This window comes from Protopterus annectens, chromosome 3.part0 (genome assembly GCF_019279795.1).
Source record: "Protopterus annectens isolate FY-2018-M chromosome 3.part0, PAN1.0, whole genome shotgun sequence".
Taxonomy (NCBI): Eukaryota; Metazoa; Chordata; order Ceratodontiformes; family Protopteridae; genus Protopterus; species Protopterus annectens.
In genome coordinates, this window is record NC_056731.1 from 429,649,284 (window position 1) to 429,670,956 (window position 21,673).

Consider the following 21,673-nt stretch of genomic DNA (forward strand, 5'->3'; position numbering starts at 1 on the left):
AGGCATGCTACAAACTCTTTAAAACTGATTCCTTTAAACAATGATCATGGGGACATTGTTAAACACTACATGAGCTATTTATCATGAAGTAAAAACCTAGGTTAAGAGGATGTTTCTCATCTACAGATTCATTTGTCAATCCTCTTAGTTTTATAAAAGTAGTTCTATCAATCAAGAGATATCAGTTGGTAGGCAGGAACTGTACGTACCTACTAAGCAAAGAAAAGGAAAAAAATAATAATCATTATAGACAAAATGTCTCACTTTAAGTAGTCTGTCCAAAATACTGTGAATCAGGAAATGGATGGCTTTTCACGTCATGTGAATCAGTGCCCCAAATCTCATCATATTCACAGAATATAACAGATGAATCATTGAAATGTATTTAGCTCCACAGCAAATTATGATACAGACAGCATAACATTTTACACAAGCAACCACTTATGATTTTTCTTTTTTTTTTCAATTCCTGTTATGTTATACAAGTATGTAGATGTTATACCTTCTTCACAATTTCATTAATAGAAACATACTGACAACATAAATCAAATAATGTGATTTTTTTAAATTATCACCTAATAAAAATATTGCAGGAAGAAATACTTGATAAACAGTAGTAATGATGTACTTTCATTTTAGCAAATGTTCTTTAACAGCGATATTTTTTAAGCCCTAAAGCGCTGTAAATATATGAATATAGTTAGGCCTAGCTTATTATTTATTAATTTCAGTTTGATGACCGGGGAAGTCCACTGGGCCTAGAAGCTCCTATTTTCAGTGGAGGCCCGGGAAGAAAAGCTCCAGTGACAATGAGAAACATACAAAACAAAGAAGTCATCAGCTTCATGCAGACTATACAATATTAAAAAGTCATTTACGCAGTATAAAATCTTGCAACTATATGGTCTTAGAGTCATTTACAGAGTATAAAATTTAAACAAAAAAATTGCTGGAAATTAAATATTAACAAAGTTTGGACTAAACGTAATAACATACTAAAGCAGAAACATGGCTAAGTTATAATAGCACTTAAGTTAACAGAGAAGCTGACTCATCTAAAATCAGTACAATATTTAATAGGATAGGTGCTTTCGCAATAAAATTGCTTCCTCAGATCATGAAAAGCCATCCTATTAAATATTGCTCTGATTTTATATGTCACCATCTCTGTTAACTTAAATGCTATCATAACTTAGCCGTGTTTCTGCTTCGGTATGTTATTCGGTTTATTTTTTACCGAGCAGTTAATTGCCAAGGGTTTCTGTATTTTTGCTGAAAGTTTGGAATAAGTTGAAAGAGGAGTTGCAAGGGAAAGGCTGTGAGTGTAGAATAGATGCAGGAGTAGGTTAGCACTGTATAGTATAATCAGAAAAGTTAGAAGATTAGATGTATATTATATATATTATTAATTCTACACTGTACATATTTCTAATGACATCTAGTGAAAACATAACATTTGAAAACAATGATTTTGAAAGAAAATAAATATTTTTGTCATTCCAGTTCAGTCAAATGTGCTCCAGTCCGTCTGGCTCTCAGGTCTGATGCACCTTTTGTAGAATGACTTAAATCTGGTATGTCCAACACATTCCTATGTCGTTCTTACACCTCAGAGTCTGCAAACATCACAGGGTGGACAAATGACAGTTTCTGCAACGAGATATAAAAATAAATTGCAACCATTATTGAAGGAAGAAGAAGCTTCTGTTCACTCTCCTATTTAGTGAAAGTGAATCAGGAAATGGATGGCTTTTCACGTCATGTGATTCAGACCCCCAAATCTCATCATTTTCACAAAAATCAGCAAGCTAGCCCTAAAATTACAGAACATGTTGCACTTAGAACAAACCTTAATTTTATTATATTTACATACCAGATGAATCAAAGCAAGTGTGACAAGTCAGCCAGCAATGAAAGTGAGCAGAGAATGGTAGACAGAATGTGATGTTGATATAAAACTGACTGTTGAGAATGCATTTTACACAATGCATCTCCATTAAAAAAGTTTGTATCTCTTTTTTTTTTTTCCAATAATAAATCTTTATTATTTTTACAATTGTTAATACAATACTACAATATATATATATTATATTCATTAACGCTTCCAACAGTTAAATAAGATCATTATACATTGAAATAAAAGACAAATGAGCAAACGCAATCTAGAAGGGTGCCAAAAGTTGCATGTCTGCTCCAAACACCCAACAACAGAGAAGGAAGAGAAGGATGAGTCGGCCTATCATGTGCTGTGTGTTGGTAGGGTGGGTCATCTGACCTACATGGATCCTTTTTAATCTCCAGTCACAGATCAAGAGGGGGCAGAGTTACCATGACAGTTAAGGTCTTTATCTCATAGAAACAAGGTATTAGGTTATATTCTGACCTCTGGTTATTGCCTAACCTTGTAATAGTCTTCAAACTGATAGCCTAGTGTGTGTGCATATATATAATTTGACAGCTAGTGTGTGTGTGTGTGTGTGTGTGCGTGTGTGTGTGCGTGCGTGCGTGCGTGTGTGTGTGTGTGTGTGTGTGTGTGTGTGTGTGTGTGTGTGTGTGCGCTCACATGTATGCCCAGCAGTGTCTGCACACATCAATATTTTGATTTTTTGTTGTGACATGCCCAGGTATATACTATGTCTGTTTATGTTTCCTGAACACTTGCATCTAGCTCCAATTTTAATGTGTAAAATTGGGTCTGAATGTATTATCTAACATGCCTTGAGTAATAATGGCATACACAAATGACTGGTTATACCAAAATTCAGAAAACAACACCAAATCATTTGGTATTTTATGCAAAGCTCACTGTCACATTTCCATATATTAATTGCTAAATGTTCTATACCACTTATCTCTACACCTGTTATGTTTTCCAACAACCCTCAAGAGAAGTGATAAACAAACACATGCTGCATGAAGTGGCACCATCTAAATGTTTACTACCAAATCATAAAGTTTTTTACAAATATGTCGGCTTGGAACGAAACAATGTGATATGTAGACCCAAGATGGAGCCACCTTGCCAAACACCATTGTCATCTTTGTATTGGAGCACAGAGGAGAGTTGTTATCTAGGGCCCACACTATGGTGTCTCCAATAAAAAAACTCTACATCTCATGTAATTTCACATCTTGATTTAGGCACTAAGTCTAACCTCCTCCCACTCTTGAGGAACAGCTATAGAAGCACAGTTTCCTTGCATCCAGTCACATATTTTCTTCCAAGTCTACTAAACTGTACTTTATAATGCATCACTGTAACTATCTTTTGAAAAATGTATTGGCTGTAGATGCAACTGAGTGGTACAGATGAACTACCACAGCAGGGCTAACCACCCGGTGGTGCAAACCTTGGCTCGAGATGACTGTCACAGTTGAAGTGACACCACGACCTCATGTGCAAAATGGGAATAAGGGGTTGAGGATGGATGGACACTTGGATGGAAAAGTGATAAATTCCTTCTCAGCCACCAATGTAGTTACCACATATCACTACTTTCTAGGTTACTCCTCCAATTATACCTACTTTTACAAGGGTGGGGTGCAGATGGAACTTGAGATCCACATAAATAAGACAGGATCTTGCCACTAGTACTTACTTTTCAAGACGTTAAGAGTGTTCAGTCGCATTCCAGCCCCTCCCCTTTCACTGTCACTCAGCCCCCACGCCTTACCAAAACCAGTGTCCAGATACTTTCCTGCAGGTTGTTTCTAATTCAGCATACCTGCCTACCTACTCCTTTTCCAATGCCTTTTGACCGACCATTAGTCTAACAAGGATAAACTATGCTTTCATTCCCTCTCAAGGAAGAATATTTCTTAGACTCACCTATCCTTGCAGAACATAATCTAACTAGAAAGAAAGTACAGCAAAAATAAACTTTTTGAAGAGGAACTTTAGACTGTTAAAGTTAAACACCTAGCCTAGAAGATTATTCTAAAAGGTACTGCATAGAGTATGCCTGTATCATCCAGAGGCTAATCCTATATGTACAAAAATATATAGTAGAGCAATATTACTCCTCTGGAAAAGTTAGATACAGAAAAGAAAGCACGTAATTCACAAATTAAAGTTTGTTTACAACAATTTCAAGACTATTGTTATCTGTCTACACAAATACAACAGAACAGTTTACCATGGATGGCAGGTTTTAAATAAGATAAACGAATGTTCGTACTAGTGTCACTGCACCTAACTTAGCTTTTGCTTTTTTTTAAATATGCTAGTGGACAGGCATAATTATTCTAATTCCATTACATCGTTTTGATGTGCCTAAATTCAGTTTAGCTCAGTTTATTTAAACTTCGTAACAAATAAAAATAAAATAATATACATTACCTTAAGCAACGACTGCAATGCTTTCACGATCCAAATGCCACGTATAAGAAGTTGATTTTTGTATTCTAGGGAAACTACTTCGGGTGTTGGGGTAAACCAATGGCAGATTTAGGGGAACCTTCATACTTATCGTATCTTTTCTTAAATAAAACAAAAATCAGATGCCTAGTATTTACAAATAGCTGTATTACACTACTTGTACATAATATTCTTCATGCTCAGACGAGGTATTGCTAGCCCTTACTCATGTATATATATTTGATATCACTTCTGACTACCCTCCTGCGGGCGATTCCATTTGGAGTAGTAGAAGTGCAGGTTTGTGCTCAGATTTCAAAGGCGGCACCAAGGAGGCTTTGGGAAACGGGACGCAGGGAGGGAGGAGAGGAGCGGTGAGGGAGGCAGGCACCGTGTGTGGTTTAGCATAGTAGTAGTAGTAATGGGACCAGGCTAAACGCAGAACCGCTGCAGCACACCACAGCTGCTGCTAGCTTCAATAAAACTGGATTATCTCTCATTTGTGCAACTTTGTGTGGAATACCTGTAAAATAAAATTGCACTCTGTATTTGCAAGCATGCATTCTTAACTAAAAGAGCTACAGTACTTCAGAGCTTAATGACTCGGGGCAGCTCCAGGTAAGATCAATTTTCTGCATCTCAGTAAATGTGGTACGTTGGCTGCATCCTGTCCTGCTTGGGAGATGTGGCATTTTTGGGGGAGGCAAGGGCTTCTCTTATATAAACCTTGGAGACAGGTGGTGGTGGGGAGCCTTTGGTGTGCTGGAGGTTGCAAGTCAGTTGCAAGTATGTTAAACTGCAGAACAGTTGTGTAATTATACTGATAATATTGAAAACGAGAGTAGTATAAGAAAATACAAACAAAGGGCTTCCCTCCATTAAGACTGCGGCTTGCAAGTGTAGTGCATTTGTGGTGAAAAGGTGCTGCCATATAAAGACGGTTACAAGAGCTATTGCAAAGTTTACTGTACTGCATGGAGCTAGGCGATGTGCACGCATGAGTAAGTGTGTGTGTGTTGGGTGGGGGTCGACTCCCCTTTGGAGCAGGAATTCTTTGAATAAAATTAGTCTGATTTATTAAAATCGCATTTCCATTTTTTTAATGTTCTGAATTATTTGTGTCAAAGAACGGGTTTTGTCAAGGCAGACTTCTGTGAAAACCCAGAACTACAAAAGTAGCAGAATTCAGTCTGTGTTGTAAACATGAAATGGATATTATTAATTAAATATGTCTTAAATGGGGCTGTTGAAAAGACAACTGGACTGAGTTTACACTTAGTGAAATGTTATATTCAGTAATGTGGACAAGAGATGCAAAGACCGCTCCTTTGCAGAATATTTATAATGCTGATGACCAAGGGTTCAGCAGCAGCAAAAAGTGGGGGAATGCAGGGGATTGCTCTACTTTTGTTAGTGGATTGTGTACTGCTGCGTACCCTCTCCTAACTGTATCATTTGGAAAACTGGATGCTTTTCTGTGTGTGGTGGGGGTTGATGCTGCCACAAGGGGGCGTAGGTATACCTCTTAACTGTCCAGATGTTTGAAGAACGTCCATATTTTTGGCTTGGATTTTTGGTTTGCTCCTCATCAGTTTTTGGTTTTCTGGCACATTTATTTGTTTGTTTGTTTTACATTTGTTGGCCGGGAGTGTCTCACTGAGCAAAAGCCCCTTTTCAGCGGAGGCCCGGGGAGAAAAGCTCCAGAACTTATTACAATAGCAATTTGACATTCAATATTAGAGAAAAAAGGAAAACACAAGAATTATTTAGGTGGATGCAGTCATCATTACTGTAATTATCAAGTTATACAATAATTAAGCAAGCAGGATGAGTAACATTTAAGTTTGGGATGTAAGAAGTAGTGGTTTGACAAGAATATGCTAATAAGAAATTTTAAAGCAGCATGTAGCTTAAGTTTAGGAGTTAAGAAAATAATGATGGGCATTTAAGTTTTAGACTTTATGCCCTTAAGAGAATTCATGCTAATGGAAAAAAACAGTTATTCTGTCAACTTTCTAAGTTTATAAAATAAATATTTTAAAATGTCCCTATACTTGGGTCTGTTCCCCGCCCCCCTCCCACTATTATTTATTGCATGCTTTGTCCAGATATGTTGCTCTAAGTGGTTGAGCAACTGCATTCCACCAACTAAACCTTGAAATTGAAATGTGTGTGTGTGTTGGATGGGGTTGTTAAAGGAATGAGGACTGTGTGTTGTGATCGATCGACACTAGCTGGACATATTAAAGTATCAACGCTCAGTTCTTTCCTTTTAGCTCCCGCTCCGTACTGCTGGGTTGTATGTGACTTTTTATTCACCAAAATGTTGTGCACCGGTGTGTCAAGTGCATCGGAATGTGGGATTTTTGTAAGAAGTACTTGACACATATGAGTATCCACGAGGCTTCTTTTTTTTTACCTCGCCATGCCCTGGTAGTACGATTTTTTGGCACATAAGCAAACCTCCACAGCAATTTCCACATAGTGTGATCTGTGCATTTGGGAAGGGGGATCGATGCTGTACAGAATAAGCATGAAACCATCCTCTCTGGATTTTCATTTGTGCATCTGTATGTCGTTCTCATGCAATCCTTTACTTCTAATGTTTAGATTACAGGCTTTGCTCCATGTGGGGTGACTGTACAAACTGCATCATGTCAGCTGTGAGTGTTTAACTTGGGTATATCACACCTAATATGTTGCGAGTTTAACATATTAATACCAAATCTGTATAGACTTATTCCCTTATGTGAAGCAGTCTGCTTGTAATGGAAAGGGTCTCAGTGGGTAGGGGGCTCCTTTGCCCATATAATCCCAGGTGCAGCTCACCAGGCTGAAGGTGGTCGTAATACAGCAATGCTTATTTCCCGCCTGTGTTTTCTTCTAACGGTTATAGCTATTGTCACCAGTCCAGAATGTAGTTACATTTGCCTTCATGTGTATTCTACTTGCTGCCATAATTCTGGACAGCTAACATAATGGGGCGAAGGCCCCTATTAGGAACAGATATTAAGTATTATACTTGTAATCTTAGAAAGTTGCTAAAATAACAGGTTTGATATTAACTTTCATTGTCTGAGTCATATGAAGTCTGAGACTGATGTGTCAATAATATTTAGCGACTTTAATTAGAGATGATTTACAAGAAAATGGCAAATTTTATGATGAACGGATCAAAATGAGATGCGTAATTCGGTACAGCTGAAAGGTACGACGACCCCGGGTGCTATCTTAAAGGTCAACTGACCCCCCCCCCCCCCATCAAATAGGAAGTAAAAGCGATCTCCGTATGTACTGCCAAAATGTGTGCCTTGGACATATAACTGATACATCTCCACAACAGACATGTAAAACACGACTTAGAATAAAGGAAATGAGACTTTATACTGCCTGTATGTGGACTGTAGAGCATCATGGCCTGTACTTAAATATCATTGGGCAGTAAGAAAAAACAGTATTTCTGCAATACAGAAAGTTTCAGGCAGCTAAAATTAGTGACGTACCTTGTAAGGTGTAACAGATGACAGGTTTGTTGCAGTGCCAGTTGCTGAACTGTTCATCTCTTACTGTTTTCTGTAACTTGATGACTATATGGTGCCACTAGTTAGATTCACCGAGGCAACGTAGCATAGCAGTCCCATCGCAGAGCATGTATGTATGTATGCGTTTATATATGTATGTGTGTATGTGTTTATTTATTTTGAACAAATAGGTGGACTGGACCTCAATTACTCTTTTCGACACGACCTATTATATTAACAGCATAAAATAATGGATTCACACGTATAACAAAAGGTACCTGTCATAATGGGTAACATCTGTAAGCAAGGAATAGCTTAAATGATGTTCAATAAAAAATACATTGAAAAATCACCAATGGAAGTAATGTGAAACAGAATTGTTTTTGTAAACTAGTGAGGAACATTAATTTGCTCTGACTAGTACTAGCGAGCGACCGACTGGCTGTTCTCCAGATGGACGACTTGACGGTACCCATTTCCTCTTTCTCGTCGTGTTGGTATGAGAAACGGATGTATGGGGGTGCACCTTCCATATGTGGGTGCAGAGTGGGTTGTCCTCCCGTAGATTTTTTTACCTGTGTTTTTAACTCAAGAACGCTCTTCCCAATCCATAGCCTTTGTTCATTTCTGATCGAATTTCATTTCACAACTTAAATAGCTCATCAGAGTTCATAAAAATAATCAAGTAATTTTACTACTGATAAACAAGGGGATACTATCAGGAAACGGAATTTACCCCAACGATGTTAACTGCTCATTTTATTTCTAGATTTTTTAACTTCACTATTTTAATTTTCTGTTAACAGATCATACTTTATTTAGCCAGTGCAAAAAAATAAATAAATAAAAAAGGAAAAAAAAAAGTTGTTTAACTTTATTACCAAACTTAAGATGCAGTCTCATTGTTTTCTGCTTTTGTCTTGTCAGGGTTGGTGGGAAACATAGCAGGCAACTTTCCAGATTTTTGTTTCATCGTTTTGGTCTGTTCCTCATAAAATTTTGTGTTTTTTTTTTTTTTCTTTTTTGCTGGCAAGTCATTGAGGATTAAAGCCAATAAATGATGACAGACATTTGAGTTTCAGACTTTTATATCTTTCAGAAATGTATGCTGATGCAAAATCTGTTATTCTTGCAACTTTCTAAGCTTATAAGAGTAATATTTAAAATCTGTCCCCGATTTTAAGCCTTTGTCCCTTCAGGTTTTGTCCAGGCTTCTTGTGCTAAGAGGCTGAGAGCTATGGTGAGAAATGACACTATGTGAGTGCAGGGTCAGTGAAGGTCTTCTATTTACACAGGCATTTAAACATGTTCGTCAATCTCTTGTTTTTCTTAGGAGGGAGGTACTTTTACACTCTTGTTCAGTGCTGCCTATTTTGTTACTTTTCATGCCTTAGGATTCCCAGAAGGTATTACAGTGAGACTGGACACAGTTTTTTGAAGGATTGCAGTTAGTCATGTGTCTGATTATCCTGTCTGATTTCTAGCATGACCTCATACAGATACAGTTCAATCATTTGATTATCAGTACTAGGCTGCAGGTAGGTTATGTCATTATTACACATTTGTAAATACCAGTACTGGAACAAGATGAACAATATACAGTGAAGACAGTAATTGAAATAAGCTAATATCACTGAATAAATTTGAAATGGTTACTGATTAAGAGTGTAATAATCGGCAGAATGATACAAAGAAAAAATAATAATTACAAAAATAAAATAAAAAAATAAAATAAAAAAAAATAATAATAAAAACAATAATAATAATAAACAATTTAGAATAATAACTGCGGTGGTGGTGCTGCGGTAGCGTTGTCGCCTCACAGTAAGACGTTGTCCTGTTCGATTCTTAGCTAAAGCGTCTTCTGTGTGGAGACATGCGTGAATGGGCATACCTTCGTTGAAGGTTGTGCGTCAGGGCTGGCAACTCGGCACGTGAAAATCTGCTGCCAATCGGCGACCCCCTAACCGGGAAAAGCCGAAAAATACAACATATTGGGGGGTATGACCTAACTTCACAATATGAATACACATGAATAATATAATGTATTGAGTTTCTTATTCAGATTAGGCAGTCAGAAACAAAATGCATTTGTGTTTGGCTTTCATGGGAATGTTGCAGATGAAATACCCTAAATATTAAATGGACACTTATATCCATCCCAGTGTTGCATCATTGTCAGGAAACATTCTATTAACAGAGTAGCATTTCCACACGTCACACAATGTAGCTTGAGAAAGATTATGTGTTTCTGCAGTTAATGGTACATTTCATTGGAAATGGCTGGGTCACAGATGCTGTGCTTTCAGTTTTGATTTTGTTGTACTTAGAGAAGAGGTAAAATGCTAGTTTCATTTTAGTTTTTTACCTTTTCCCTTTTTTCTCAGAGGTTGTACAACCTGAAGCTGATATATATCCATATGTACATATCTGTCTCTATCTCTATATATCTAAATCACTCTACTGCATACTACATTTTATATATATATATATATATATATATATATATATATATATATATATACACACATATATATATATATATATATATATATATATATATATATATATATCATGAGCGGACAGATGATCCACTGTGGTGACCGTAATATATATATATATATATATATATATATATATATATATATATATATATATATATACACACAGACACACACAGACACACACATATGCATATATATATATATATATATATATATATATATATATATATATATATATATATATTCACATATGCATATACACGTACATATAGATGTTCATATACACAGATCAGAAGTACTGGGAGATAAGTGCCACTGTTTGGATATTTGGATATGCAGTGTTTTGAAGGTTTACATTTTTTGGCGATATTAATCACATATACATTTAATGAAATACAGTTAGTCATAGTAGATTCCATCTTTGGTTCCTGCTCCATATCATTCCTGTGCAGCTTGCTTGTTTTTCTCATGAAACCTAATGTCTGTCACTGGCCAATTAATCAACACTCGAAACATCTTCTCTGAAAGTCATCATCCTGTTGCAAATGATCACTTTCTCCCTCTTCTCCAGGTTTATGTAATCTTGGAGATGATGTGTGTGTGTGTGTGTGTGTGTGTGTGTGTCTGTGTGTATGTGTAGAGACCATTTGGCATAATGCTCAAGGTCTTCCCATGTACAATGCCTCTCTGGAGTTTGCATATTCTGTCTGTGGGTTCCAACCACATCTGAAAAAAAAATGCTTAGTGTTTTCATCTCACACTCACCAAAGAATGAAGCTGTGGGCAGCAGCACAGGCTGTACGTGGTGCCCTATAGGTGGAACAATTATATAGACCAACTGCTTTAGGCACCTACATTGAGACACAGTATCCTTAAGATAAGAGAACATGGATAACTGACTGTGGACCATGGTAGAGCTAGCCACTCGACAGTATAAAAGAAATATAGCTCTAGTTGATTCAGTCATATCGACTAATGTCATCAAATGGGCATGGGTATTTGCCAGTGATATGTGGGGTGAGGACCCGGCCTACTCCAGCCTTCACTAGGGACCCATGCTAACAGTGGGAGGGGTGTGTGCCCCATGTCACCTGAAATTAATCACACTAACTCCACGGTTGCACAACTGCAGAGAAAGAGGATAATTCCTAAAACTGTTTTTACATTTAACCACTGTAACCTCTGACAAAAATGACCAAACATTGCAGCACGTGACAAATGTGTGCTGCGACCAAAACCATAGCACCCATACATACATACACGTGCACTGTATAAACTTTAAAATTTAAAGCCAAGGTGTAGGAAATCAGCCTATCTTGCCCCTTATAATACCTTACCTTTGGCAAAACTCTGGAAAATCACAATAGATTGGCTCTGTAGCCTCAAGGTCTACTTTCACTAAGGTCATTGACCTAATAGCCCCCGTAAGAACAATTAGAGCTAAACTTCGCTCTGCTCCATGGCTTACTAAGTCCATTAGAACCCTATTAAAATCCAGAGATAAAGCATGGAAAACATGGAAGAAAGACAACACAAGTCTTTCTAAACAAAACTATCAACACCTTAGGAACCAGGCTAAACAGCAAACTAAGCTTGATAAACAGAACTACTACTACCTAAATAGCCAAAAAAAAAAAATACTCCAACAACCCTCAAAAGTTCTGGCATGCAATTAACTCCCTACTAAAGCTGGGTAAAACCACCACACCCACTCCCACTTCAACCTCCACAAATACAGATAGTGATATAGCCTCCAAATTCAACCAACACTTTACTGAATCCATTACTTCTCCGTCTACTCAACTATCCAGAAATAGCTACACACCTATGCCAACAGCCCCCAAGAACTCTTCTCCCCTTAGCTTCTCACCTGTCCCAACCTCTACAATAAAGAAATACCTCTTAAAACTGAAACCCACTACTCTTGCAGCAGATGGTCTACCAGCACATTTCCTAAAAATGGCTGCCGACTCCATATGCTACCCAGTCTCAATCCTTATCAACCGCTGTATACAGGAATCATATATCCCACGTCTGTGGAAAATCTCTTACATTATTCCCCTTCACAAGGGTGGCACCTCTTATGATTTCTCCAACTACTGCCCCATTGCCATCTTGTCTCCTTTATCAAATATAGTAGAGAAATGCATACACTCTCAAGTCATGCATTTCCTAAACTCGAACAATCTCCTCTCACAACAACACAACATTGTTTCCGCTCACACCATAGTACAACCATAGCCCTTCTCTCCTTCACAAACCTGGTTAACCAGCATAGGAATAACAAGCGATTTGTATCTGCTATATTCCTTGACCTTTCAAAAGCATTTGACATGGTTTCTCACTCCATACTAATAGATACTCTAGCCTCTTTAGCCTTCACCCCCTACACTATTACTTGGTTTAAAAATTACCTATCAGAACGCCAACAAGCTGTACAGTGTCAAGGAGTTTTATCACCTCTACTCTACACCAAGGCTCCATATTGGGCCCACTACTCTTTTCTATCTTCACTAACAACCTTCATGCCTCTACCCTGCAGGCCTCACTAATCCAGTATGCAGATGATTCCACCCTAATCTGCTCAGCCCCATCTCTCACCATCCTACAGCAGCTCACCCAGGAATCTTTTGCCTCAGTAGAAAGGTGGATCACTAATATTCAACTCATCTTAAATCCTAACAAAACAAAACTACTTATATTCACCCCAAAGAAATCAAAAACTTCTCCACTTTCCTTTTCTATCTCTTCCAATAATGGTACCGTCATATAGCCCTCCATCCACACCAAGCTCCTTGGTGTCGAAATAGACAACAATCTCCACTTTGACATCCATATCTCTCAAACTATAAAAAGGTACATAAAAAATGGGTTCCTTATACAGACAAAAAAACATTCTATCAGAGCAGGCTAAAGTTACCCTAGCTCAAACCCGCCTTCTTTCTACACTAATGTATGCAGCCCCTATTCTCACTTATATCAGGAAATCTGAACTAGACAAACCTGAGTCCGGCTATAACAAAATTGCCAAGTTTGCTACAAATTCCCCATTCAGAACCTATCACTGCATGCCTCCTAGGGAGCTCCAGTGGCTTGAACTTCCACAGTTACTACTCGCTATCACCAACCTGTCATGTCATACAACCACCTAAAACAACCTAACAAAACTCCCACACTAAAGCAGTTACTGACTAACTACACTCCACATTGTCCACTCCGCTCTGCCAATAAATCACTCCTCACTATTACCTCAGCTAATAACACAGCCGGCAAAGCTGTATTTTCATACATTATAGCTAAAACTTGGAATAATCTCCCCATATCCGTGACTGCTACATCAAATGCCACTCAATTCACAAAAAAACGCCCTTAAGGCCCATCTCATAAGCTCTTGGCTCTGTCCATGTGTCACATAGTTCTAAACTTTGCTACCTCTGCACTATCTCTTTCTCTCTTTTGTACATGCCGAGTAAGCATGGTTCTTCCAACTGTTATCCTTTGACAAAGTAGTGTTATAGTTGTTGTAATCTCTGTCTGTTTCTCACTACAAACAGAATGTACCTATGTAAATATTTGCTCATTTTAATTGCCTGTATTGTTTTCCATCTCCCAGTAGATACTACTAGTAGAACAAATACTTTTTCTACACCTTGTATAATATTAGTATGGCTGTAATGTGCCATTTTCATGTAAGTATTGCTGTAATGTGCTATTTGAATGCTCTGTACTGTTTTTTCCATCTCTCACTGGATACTGATAGTAGAACCAAATGTTTTTTGTATACACTCTGTATAATATTAGTTTTGCTGTAATATGCCATTTTTGATGTAAGTATTACTGTAATGTGCTATTTTTGATGTAAGTGGAGCTTTTCTCCCAGGGCCTCTGCTGAAAATGGACCTCATCCAGTTGGACCATCCCGGTTAATAAAAAAAAAAAAAATATATATATATATACATATATATATATATATGTGTGTGTGTGTGTGTGTGTGTGTGTGTGTGTGTGTGCGTGCATGCGTGTGTGTATATTTTATATATACATATATATATATATATATATATATATATATATATGTATATATAAATATATATATATATATATATATATATATATATATATATATATATATATATACATATATATATATATGTGTGTGTGTGAGTGTGTATGTATATATATATATATATATATATATATATTTATATATATATATATATATATATATATATATATATATATATATATTTATATAGGAAGTATTTGAAGTGGGTAGCTTTTAGAGGTTGACAGGCTTTACCAGTCATACACATTGAAAAGCTGTGCCCTTTTATAAATATATATGCCTAAGCTAAGCCCTGTTATTTTTGACGGTAAGGATAATTATTCCCTTCTGCAGTGAAAATATCATTAAGAAGAATAACATGCAGAATTGTCTGTTACAACTGTTGCTGATTTATGAAGCCATGTCTAAGGTGTTGCAGTTCTACCACATTGCTGTTTGTTTCACTACAAGGTAAGAAGGATGGTATCTGCATTAGGAGAAAGATTCTGCTTCACCTGAAGTTTAAAGTCAGTGATGTAAAGTGTACTGTACGCCTTGTACAGCACATCTGATTCTGATATCTGGTACAAAATAATATTTTCAGTTCTTTCACACTTTGCTGTTAATTGTCCTTGACGTTATTAGACTTTAATTATTTCAAAGCTTGACTAACATAACTTAAAATGTCTAAGCTGGTGTGTAATATAAGCTAATGTCTGTTTGAGGTCTGAACAGACTTTATTTGGGAAAGAGAATCATTGTTAAAAAAGTTGCAAGGGTGTTGCAAACTGAGCAACACAGGAAGTAACGGTATAGAAAATAAATGAACCAAGTGCACAGTGCAGCTGTATAAGATAGAAGTGCAGAGAAAACATTGCTTTTCTGTTTTGCTTTAATATGTGAGTAATGATTGCCTCACATCTGGCAAAAGGAAGCTGCGTTTCATAAGACTCATGGCTTATGTGTATTTTGTCTGAGATGAAGATATTCCTGCAGGTGAAATGCCTTGCTCAAGTCGTACACTATACGAATGAATATTACAGCAATCAGAAAAAGCTGTGGACTGCAGTGATTGTCATCTTGTGGCCCTCAGTCTGATTCCCCAATTCTACTCTTGCTATCTCTTGCTCTAAACAAATCACATAACCAGAGAGTAGTCTTGGGGTTAAAGACATAGCCAGGCATTGCATGATGTACACTTTTTTACACAATTTGTTTTGTGCAATGAGATGCATCAGAACTTAAACTTAAAAACATATTGTGCATTTACACTGGTTTTATTTTAATAAATCAAATATTTTTAACAGCTGTTTTTCCCCTTTTTGGCTTACCCCATGTTTGTAAGCTTTGGTTTCAATAAAGAAAAGGTATGCAGTCCAGTAATATGCAGTATCCATGCTGGTAGGAAACACTTCTTTCTGGAAACTGGTAGACAGTTCAAAAATCTTGGCTGTACCCCTACTTGAGTTGCCATTGAAAAGCTGCAGCTGTACCCAGCAGGCTTTCCTGGTTAACAAAAGAGAGAAAGAAGAGAAAAAAAATTCAACTAATTAGCTAAGCGTTTTTACTGCCAGCCAAGAGAAGAAGTTAAACACTATATTATCACTTCAAGACATAGTTTCCATATTTTCTAACGAGGCCTACTATTTTAGCTTAACTGTTATATGTTCAATAGCAGAGAGAGAGGTGTGGAGTGACTCAGTGACAGTCAGTGTATGGTATTTTACAAATACTGCTGTAGTTTCAAATGCTGTCTGTGTATTGCCATGCTGAAGCAGTGCTGCTGACCTGGTTGTCATAGTAATCCTTCAGGAGCAAAGTATTTATTTTATTGTTAAAATGTAGTGTGCTTTCAGGGAGTGTATATTGTAAGGTTTATGTACACGCTACAGTACAATGCACGGTGCACTCAGAGTTACCAGCAATGTCATACAGGGGAGTAGTGGTGCAACTACCAATATTTATTGGTATTCTCTTCACAAATAAGTCAGCCGAAGGGCAGCAGTTTCCTGACACTGCCAATCCATATGAAACTGAAACAGTTAGTTATTAGATGTGATTGATAAATTACCATGGCTGTCTGCAGGGCCTGGTACTACAATCAATTCCTTCAGTCAGTCAGAGGACATTTGTATATTTTATTTTTTTTTCATTGAATTACCATTTTACACAGGGGCTACTCTGTGCTACAGATAAGAACATTTGGGTTTTAGACATAGATACATTGCCATGCATACTGGAATTTTAACTATTTATCTAGTTTATCAAATGTTTCTGTTATATGTAAAAGAAAGATATGTTTGCTAGCTTTAAGTGAAGCTACAGTCTGAGTTTGCAGAGTGGCTTTCTATTTCAATTTGCAGTTTGGGAAAGAATACAAAAACGTTAAGACATTTCTGACTGCAAAAGTAGGGTTGAAATTCATTGTTGCATTCAGCTTGTATTGCATGTGGTGTGTTAATATAAAAAGAATACATGACAAATGTGTAAATTATGCAGGGATGTACAGCTCTACTGCAAATACTCACATACTAGTAGGTTGAGGCACACCTGTTCTAAATGGCAAGTACCCTAACTCCCACTAGCCCAGTCCTAGTTAATTTACTAACCCTGCAACTACCCAATCCCACTGAACTACATAGCCCTACCAGAACCCAAACTCTTACCCTAAAACTGCCAAGTCCCTAACCCTAACCATAATATTCACTCCCTTCACTAGCTTTAAATTCTTCCATCAATCCCTATCCCTAAATTAACATTCTACTCCCTAAACCTAAAGCTCCCCTTTCTTAAACTTGTATCCCCCTCCTGCTCACTACCTGAATCCGTAAACTGCACTCCCTCCCCACTGGTGCCAGACTTACCTTGCTCGAATTTGGCTACTGTGTTGTGGTGTGGCAGCCCCATCCTCTCTGCACAGTTGCCACACCTCGCTCAAACATGTAGTCAGGTTTGAGCATGAGCAGCTGGTCATATGAGCTAGAAGATAGCCAACTTTCTGGCTGTGAGATAGCTGTCTTTGAGCACATAAAACGTGGGAGCTTATAGTAGACCTGGGGTATACTTCTGCGCACTTATTTATAGTTATAAGGGCAAAACCCAAGTGACTGCATACAGCAGAAGTGGTCATATCTCAGCATCACCTCAACTTTGGCACTATTGTTTCCTTTCTACATTGGTTGACAAGCAAGTAAAAACTACAGTTAGAGGTTCAGTTTTTTAAGATGTGTTGCCCTGCAACTTAATTGTAAACTGTTTTATTTGAATTTGATAACACAATAATGCACTTATCCATAGGAACATGTTTCAGTCATTGTCTTGGAAATGCAGTCAGAGGTGCAGTTAGGGAAACATCATTACGGAGTACGTAACGGAATGAAAGAAAAGCAATAGCTGTATTAAAAAAAAAAAAAAGTACATTGCAGTTATAAAAATGAAACAGTTTTGGGATATAAAAACAGAAAGAAGTAGCTGCCACATTGCAAAAAGTCATTTACAGAAAAATATGCTTGCATTTTGAGGAGGTATGTTTATAAATATTGTAACAGAAGGGTATTTGTTGTTTGAATCTATTTATTATTTTAGTGTGTATTTAATGCACTATTGTTGTTTCTTGTTGTCCATGGCACACTGTGATTACTCTCCAAAACCGGGGGGACAAAACTGAAATGCACCTTCTGCTACACACACCCCATAAGCACTGTTACAGTCAGGTGATGGGTCTCACAAGACATTACTTCGCATTTAACTGTCCGTGATACTTCATATTTTCTGTCATTGAAACTTTACAGATGTCAGTCTATAACTCACCAATTTAAATTAGAGCAGTATTTAAAAACTGCCCCTGACTTTTCCTCCAATTATATTACTTGCTGCCTATACATAGACCTTGCTAAGTTCTTTACTGGCTTTCAAAGCCAGTAAAGCACATTCAATTTTCTTCTCTTTTTTAAAAGCTAGTTTGTGGAGTAGATAAAACTCCAGGCACTACAATGAGTTATAGATAGCTCTCACTGATCATAGCCAGTTAGTATGTGTTCGTAACACAAATACCATGATTCATCTCCTGAGGTTCATACTCAGGGTGATTTTCTTGGTATCCATATCTGAAACGCATAATAACATGGCTAAGATCAAAGACCTGATCGTAACCCTTTATATGTTATCATTTTTGTATTTTCAGTTTTTATAGCTGACACTGTTAATGCAGGTTCATCCCTACTAGATTAAACTGAGGCCTTCATATATTTGTGTTGCAGCTTCACTGCAGTGTGTTTGCAAAATTTTCTACATTTTTTGGTGCACCTGTGAAGTGCTGTTCACTCTAACAGCCATTTTTATAACAAATTTCATTGCAGAGTTAACGTTGCTACTATGAAAAGAAAGTAAACGTGTTTACAGTATGTTTCCCACAGGGCAGTTGATGTTTGAGTGTTTCTGACTTTTATTTTGTGAGAAAATTTAAATAGCCTATGTTTTACATGTTTAATATTTACTCTTTTTGTTTTTGAAATTGCCACTTTATGAAAAAAATATATTGATTTTTGTTATGGCATTTGGCTGTTCTAGAGTTCCCTGTATGTTATGCATTTACAATTTCACTGACAATCTTAGATTTTTGGATTGCTAACTGAATATTTTGAGTTGTATACTCCATAACATTGTGTAATTTGTTTTGTTTGGCTTTCGGTTGAAAATTTTTAGGACCTTGTTTTAGCTCTAATTTCAGCTACATGGTTAGTAACCACTTAACGGTGTGTACATTGTCTTTAAATGATAATCACTTTTGATGTGACATCCTAACCCCATTTGCAAAATGGGAACAAAGGAATTAATGCCAATGCTGATGTGTGTGTGTACATATATATGTATATGTATATATATATATATATATATATATAGGTTCATAGGTTCATACTAGGCTATCTGCCCGAGGGCATTTACAAGCCTAGCCCATTGTTTTGTGGCTTACGCCACCCCTTTAGTATGGGGAACTATACCCATTATTTTGCTGTGCCTCTGTCGAGCAGTGACACTGAGGTAATCTCTGGGGTATATCTGCGATCTCCCATCCATTGGTCAAGATTTCTCTTGAACAAGGCCAGCGAGGTGCTCTGCCTCACATGTACCGGGATTTTGTTCCACAGCATAGGGAGTCTTTGGGTGATGAATCTATCCCTCCAGCACGTCCTATTAATAGCCGTGTCGAGGTTTACGTCTCCCGCCCTTGTGGCTCTGATGGATCTAGATTTTTTGAGGTGAAGCATATTCATCAAATCTGGGTTTGACATGGCCTTGTATGTTAGGCAAAGGTCACCTCTGAGCAAGCGGTAAGCGACTGAATAGAGCTGGAGTTCTTTCAGTCGGGCAGCATAGGACAGATTTTTGAGACCCTTTATCCTTTTGGTGAGGAACTTTTGTGGCCTCTCCAGCTGCTGCAAGTGTCGGGTCAGATACATTCCGAATGGGGCATTGTACTCAATCATTGGTCTGATGAGTGATGAGTAAAGGGAGACTATGACCTTCCTTGATCTAGATGAGAATCCCTTCATGATAAGGTGGGCAATGTAGAAGGTCTTCCTAACTACTTTAGCTACATGGGTGTCGAATGACAGACTACTATCAACCTGGGTCCCCAGGTCCCTGATAACTTCTTCTGTGCTCAGTGGATTGCCACCTATTTGGTAGCTAGGGGTAACCTTGTTTTCCCGAAGGGTATGACTATGCATTTTTTGGCATTTAACTTTAGGCCGTGGCTCTGGCACCAGTTATCCGTTTCTGTGAGACCCTTCTGAAGGAAATCTGTGTCAGATGTGTTTTCTATTATGGCGCCCAGTTTGCAGTCATCTGCAAACTTTGTCAGCCATAACCCTCCTGTGTTTGCTTGTACTTCGGAAAAGTAGATGCCAAACAAGAGTGGGCCCAGGACTGAGCCCTGTGGGACACCACTTGTGACAGGCTTTGAGTCTGACATGGCGCCAGCAACTCTGACCCTGTGGGTTCTGTCACTCAGCCAGTTTGCAACCCATCTTGTGATGTATGGGTTAACATTTAAGCTGATGAGTTTTTCAATGATACCTGAGTGGGGTATTGTATCGAAGGCCTTAGCCAGATCGAGGTAGGCTGTATGGACTGCCTTTCCCTCATCAATGGCTTTGGTGACTGTTTCGAAAAAGTCAACCAAGTTTAAAAGGCATGATCTGCCTTTGACAAAGCCAAACTGGGTTGGATCCAAAGTCTGCAAATTCCCTATGTCTTTATTTATGAGGTCCATTATGATCCTCTCCATGGCTTTGCAGATAAGGCTTGTCAAGCTAATGGGCGGTAATTTCCAGGGTCGGTGGAGGCACCGCCTTTGTGAAGTGGGACCACAGTTGCAGTGCGCCACTCCTGGGTACATATCCAGAGGTAAGACTTTGATTAAACAGCTGTCCTAGCTGTGGGTTTAATTCCTCATTGAGTTCGTGGAGCACACAGCCGGGGACACCATCAGGTCCCATGGATGCTGTGTTTTTGCTTTGGAGAGAGCAGTTCTCACTTGGGCGCTGGAGATGTTTGGGGGCTGCAATCGCTTGGTATAGATATCTCTCCTTTTGGGAGGGGAGAAGTTTGCACTGAACCTGTCAGCCAGTATGTTGGCAATGTCTGTAGGATCAGTAATCTTCACATCATTTTGAACTAGTTCTGAGCATATCTGGGAGTTTCCTCCCAGGTTTCTAACATAGCTAAAGAAGGCCTTATGATTGTCTTTTGAGTCTTTAGCTATTTTTCTCTCGAAATTTGCTTTGGATGATTTTATGAGAGCTCTTAGTTTTTTACTTATAGTGATCAAGGGTGTCTTACCTTTTAAGGATTTTGCTCTATCTTGTAGTAGCTTCCTTCTTTTGTTGTAGAGTTTGTTTATGGCTGGGGTCCACCAGACTGGACGCTTGCCTTTGGTACAAAGAGTCTTTGTTTTGCTTGGGATTGCCTTATCCATGCAGTCCTGCAGGTGCTGGTAGAAGGCATTTGTAAGTGATTCAGCGGTTTGAGTACTGTTTTCCACCGACTTGGGGGCCTTAAAGGAGACCACACTAGTCTTTAGAAGTGTGAAGTCGGCTTTTGAGAAGTTCTTTACTGTGGTCTTTTTTATTTCAGGTGGGGGTGGGATGAGGACCTCCAGCGAGATTAGTTTGTGATCTGATCTCACCAGTGAGGGTATACTTCGGTGTTGAACATTGTGCTCCCATGTTCGTGATGATGAGAT

At 38.0% G+C, this 21,673-nt stretch overlaps 1 protein-coding gene and 2 non-coding genes across 4 annotated transcripts in view; 1 reads left to right on the top strand and 2 right to left on the bottom strand.

Moving 5' to 3' along the window:
• Positions 1–287: 287 nt before the first annotated feature.
• LOC122797501 lies at positions 288–355 on the bottom strand. The gene has a single exon (XR_006364178.1). It is a non-coding gene; the product is annotated as a small nucleolar RNA SNORD123 (small nucleolar RNA).
• A 1,373-nt stretch (positions 356–1,728) lies between these two features.
• On the bottom strand, positions 1,729–1,796 carry LOC122797502. The gene has a single exon (XR_006364179.1). It is a non-coding gene; the product is annotated as a small nucleolar RNA SNORD123 (small nucleolar RNA).
• A 2,935-nt stretch (positions 1,797–4,731) lies between these two features.
• Positions 4,732–21,673, top strand: part of SEMA5A (semaphorin 5A) — a 2,688,572-nt gene continuing 2,671,630 nt past the window's right edge. For both annotated transcript variants that reach the window (XM_044064865.1, XM_044064863.1), the window contains exon 1: positions 4,732–4,975. The gene's annotated coding sequence lies outside the window, so the exon portion shown is untranslated. The remainder of the gene's footprint in view (positions 4,976–21,673) is intronic.